The sequence below is a fragment of the Schistocerca gregaria genome, chromosome 2, assembly GCF_023897955.1.
Source record: "Schistocerca gregaria isolate iqSchGreg1 chromosome 2, iqSchGreg1.2, whole genome shotgun sequence".
NCBI classification, from domain to species: domain Eukaryota; kingdom Metazoa; phylum Arthropoda; class Insecta; order Orthoptera; family Acrididae; genus Schistocerca; species Schistocerca gregaria.
The window spans coordinates 101,563,469-101,568,828 of NC_064921.1; positions in this window are offsets into that span (position 1 = coordinate 101,563,469).

Consider the following 5,360-nt stretch of genomic DNA (forward strand, 5'->3'; position numbering starts at 1 on the left):
TCGCTGGAAAGTACCTCAAAAGAGGAAAAGCTATAGCAGTAATAAAAATTTGCCAAAAGTGCAAAAATCGAAAGATATTTCTTTTAATTTACTTTGGGTATTTCAAAAGAATATTGTCTACACTGTCAATAATCAAGGTCATGAAATCAAAAGTGAACGCACGTATCCGTTTACACAAAACTTTGGCAAGATCTATGCTTTGTTAAGATAGTGAAGTGGGAGCACGGAAGAAGAAGGAGAACAGAAAAACAGCTAAAGGGTGAAAGTTCACTCGCTGGATTACAGGCCACACAATATGGTACAGAAAACGGAATGGAGAGAATCTACAGCTTGTGACTAATATTGCTGACAGTATAGCAGTATTAAGAAAAATTCTCAGCCAGGTGCACAACGCAAGTGGATGCTGAACATTAGATTCCAAGAAGCATTCCTTATCTACAGACCCAGCGACAGAAGCGATCAGACACGTTTCGTCGAGATGTGGATGATAAACTTTAATTCTAGACTGCAACAGCTGCTCTAGGCTAAGAGATATTAGAATGATGATGATCATAACGCCGCGTAAAGTCCCGTTGAAGTGTTAAAATGGCTCTGAGCACTATGAGACTTAACTGCTGTGGTCATTAGTCCCTAGAACTTAGAACTACTTGAACCTAACTAACCTAAGGACATCAGACACATGCATGCCCGAGGCAGGGCTGAATTACTCACCTCACAAGAATTTTTTGGTGTTATCTCGATCTTGTTTGAGCCTAATATGGTTTTATAATATACTAGCTTACGAGATTTTTACGTAGGACATTGACGGATTAATGTCGTCACAAATACTTTCAGCAATTCCAGGTAAAAGACTACATGAGATAGCCGGCCGGAGAGGCCAAGCTATTCTAGGCGCTTCAGTCTGGAACCGCACGACCGCTACAGCGGAGGTTCGAATCCTGCCTCGGACATGGATATGTGTGATGTCCTTAGGTTAGTTAGGTTTAAGTAGTTCTAAGTTCTATGGTACTGACCTCCGTTGTTAAGTCCCATAGTGCTCAATGCCATTTGGGCCTTTTGAACTACATGAGATAATAAAATATGGAGAGATTCTGCCGATCGCTGAGACTGAAGAATTATCTTTGTTTGTTCTAAAAGATTAAAAACCATTGAATCGCTCTTTCGTAGTGACAACTCTCCTCTAAGGTCGCAAATTCAAAAATCGGAGCAGTGCGAACGTTGGACACACTGTATATGTTTCGCCATAAGGTTTAACTAAATCACAAAGTACCTTTAGTTACCCAGCCTGAATTCTTACTCGCGGTGTTAAAACTTACTGCACACAGCCGCGTGTATCCTTCCTTAAGAAACATTGCTCGAGGGAGTTCTGATGATTCTGTTTAAATGCAGACTCACAAATTCTCCATAGTACACAACTGCTGAAGCCGAGCCAACAGTAATTGAAATTAGTTTCATATGTTGAAAAGACTAAATACCACTGAACTTAAGTAGCATATTATTTGCCTGACATAGGACCGGAGACAAGATGCCGAGAAGCAATTGACGAGATTTCAAATTGTGTAAATATCACTATGGACGCAGCAGAAACGAGAGTAATAAACAAGTTGTAAGACCTATATCGATTGGGAGTTGATTTATTTTAAGTAATTGTGTATCTGAAATTTATGAACACTGCTTTCTTTGTTGTTTCAACTCCTTGATGTATGGCAAGAAAATTAGAGTTCAGTAATGTAAATATGAAAAAAAGCAATAGAACATGTTCAAATTTTAAATTATTATAATATCAATATGATTATGAACGAGGTATGTTCGTTAAAAGCTAGTTCGTGCTTAGGGCAGTTGTATTTGTAACACGTAAACGCTGTAGGGAAATCCCCTCTGCATGGCGCGATGTAAAAGGTCGGTTGGATGGTAAAAGTGAGCGGCTCCTTCGTGTGAACAGCACGCAGTGTGTGACTGACCTTAGCACGGTACACCTCGACAGTGCTAAGAGAGGGAATTGGAAGCTGCATTAGAAGGGATTTGCCTCGGATGTGGATCAGGCTATTATTTGGTATTCATGGAATAATGGAATGGCTCTAATATGTTGAAAATTGGACGCCAAGAAGAGACTTTATAGATCATTTGCACATCAAGAGCCGCGAGTACAGTTAGCCATCATTTTGCCTGCCACTAATCTTCGCCACTGCTTCACAGACTTCATAAATTCAGTTACGGAATGTATATTGTCATGGTCTAGTTAATTTGTCTGTTGTTTCAATAATAATCCCATAAAACGTCAATTCGTTTTCGAAACCATAACTTCAGTCTTGCTCAGGAACCTACACAGGGTTCTCACCGAAGTGCTACTAAAACCGAGTATCCTGATTTAAATGAACAATTCTGGCATTCATGTATTTAAAAGCGAATTTTTGTCTAAAGTAAAAGGAGTAGTAAGTGTTAAAGTAAGAGTAAATTTGGATACTTTATTTATGAGCTACCCCAACTGAATTGTTAAGGTAGGAACTTTAAGTGCAAAAATTTGAAGATCAATCAATAGTAAAGTGAAACCTTAATTATATAAAAGCTAAAACCACAAAAGTGACGTTGAAGAACGATTCTGGAAAGTAACTGAGTAAACAAGTGACAATATGCGAAATGAAATGTGAACACAATCTGTCCCAAATTCAACATAAAGTAAGCGACTTTGAACGGAAAATAAGAAAAAAAATCGTGTTATGTCACTGACAGAATAATGTGTAACAAATTGCTAGAGGACAGAGAATGATTCGATCTGGGAAAAGGGCATAATGGATGGCACCCGTTAGGGAATTTTCATGATTACATAATAGATGAGTAAAAGATAAATGAGGCCCTAAGCTCATTAGCTGGTGATGGAAAAAGATGGTGCCTAAATGTGGATACAGAACAAATGTCATTTGGCGTATTTAAACAGCTATTCATGGAGAAATACCAGTCAGAGCAAAAACAGGATTGCCTATTATGGCAGGAGTTTATCATGGCCAGGTTATATCACAACAGAGCAGGAACTAATTGAAAGAGTTTTACGAAATGTGGTATCGGAAAATGACTAACTTGAGTAACAGACGAACGGAATCAGAAAAAGTGTGGGAATTATGGAAAAAGCTCTCAGAGGATTCAAAACGTTACGTGGAAAGTAATCACAAAAGCTTCTCGTCATTTCTGGGAAGGGTCGAAGACGAGGACCACTGGAGAGGGAACCGTGATTATCGTTAAAATAAAATCACTATAATAATGAACAGAATGGCCGGCCGGAGTGGCCGAGCGGTTCTAGGAGCTTCAGTCCGGAACCGCGCGACTGCTACGTTCGCAGGTTCGAATCCTGCCTCGGGCATGGATGTGTGTGATGTCCTTAGATTAGTTAGCTTTATGTAGTTCTAAGTCTAGGGGACTGATGACCTCAGATGTTAAATCCTATAACCTCAGAGCCATTGGAACCATTTTTCATCACAAACAAAGAGGTCTTACTAGGAGAAGAAACGGCATCCCAGACCATCACTCCTGGTTGTTGAATTGTATGGCGAGCGACATTCATGTTAATATCCCACTAATGTGTTAGCCGTCTCCACACACATGATCACTGGCCATCGAGGTTCAGATCGAAGCGCGACTCGTCACTGAAGAAAATGTTGCGCCACTCAATCATATTCCTACGTTGGCCAGCATGTTCGCTGGATACATCCCCAATTGGGAACGTTGGGAGCAGTACGGGCACGCAACCCTAACCCCATCTGGATTCTGACTATCTAATGCCGCAGTCGAACAGAAATTGGCACGATATTCGTCAGGAGGACACGCAGAAGCTGTGAATTAGTGCCAAGGCGAATAACTGCTTGCGCAGTGGGCAGTGGTGCAATAACACTTTATTGACATGTTCAGTTTGTGAAGCTCTATCTCTTGAATAAATCATTAAATTTTTCTAAAATTATCATTTGTTTTTCTGTATCTGTACGCGACATCCCATTCGGATAATTCTTTCATGGTGCGACGTGTTCTCTATCGTAGAGCGTTTTTGAGCAATATTTGTTGGAACTGTGTTCTGTATGTGTCAATTTTGGAACACAGAATTGTTTAAGAGTACAATATGACACAGCTTAAAAGGACATGGTAAAGAATGATCTACACGCATAAACAAGTAATGAAGAAATTGGCATTTATTTCGCATTAAAATATACAGGTAAATTTAAGGATCACTGCAAACATGCAGAACGAAGTTCTGAAAGCCAAAGACTACAGTGCTCCTATTGTAGGTGATATAAGAGCGTCAATTTTTAAACACTGTGTAACTGGCATATCTGCTGTCGGAAGAATAAAACCAGTAATTTTAGATACGAACATATACAGCAGAGTGATACCTTGACGATGTTCTACGATACGTTTTGTTGTCATTCATGACGTGCCGTAAAGGTCTCTTACGAATATTTCAGTAAGATAATTGCCGCGAGCTCGGCGTCAGTTAATAGTTATAATCTTGAAGCTCGCTACAACCTACCTTGGCTATCGATGTCACCGGATCTCTCTCCAGCTCAAAACATCGAAGCATTATGGACGGGTTCCAGCAATTAGCTCAGTGTTCTGACAATCTAAAATGCCAATCGAACAGAATTTGGCACAATATCAGTGAGGACATCCAACAACAGAGTCAAACAATGCCAAGCCTTATAGCTGTTTCCCTGAAGGCCACAGATGGACCAGTGCGGTACTGACTGCACAGTTTGAGAAGCTCTTTCTGTAGAATAAATCTACCAAATTTTCTTAAATTGTTATCATTTATACGAAGATGGTGTCTGTTCCCGAAAAAAACAGATACCGCTGATGACTGTGCAGCTTCTGTAGAATGAAATGATAATTAAATCTACACTCCTGGAAATTGAAATAAGAACACCGTGAATTCATTGTCCCAGGAAGGGGAAACTTTATTGACACATTCCTGGGGTCAGATACATCACATGATCACACTGACAGAACCACAGGCACATAGACACAGGCAACAGAGCATGCACAATGTCGGCACTAGTACAGTGTATATCCACTTTTCGCAGCAATGCAGGCTGCTATTCTCCCATGGAGACGATCGTAGAGATGCTGGATGTCGTCCTGTGGAACGGCTTGCCATGCCATTTCCACCTGGCGCCTCAGCTGGACCAGCGTTCGTGCTGAACGTGCAGACCCCGTGAGACGACGCTTCATCCAGTCCCAAACATGCTCAACGGGGGACAGATCCGGAGATCTTGCTGGCCAGGGTAGTTGACTTACACCTTCTAGAGCACGTTGGGTGGCATGGGATACATGCGGACGTGCATTGTCCTGTTGGAACAGCAAGTTCCCTCGCCGGTCTA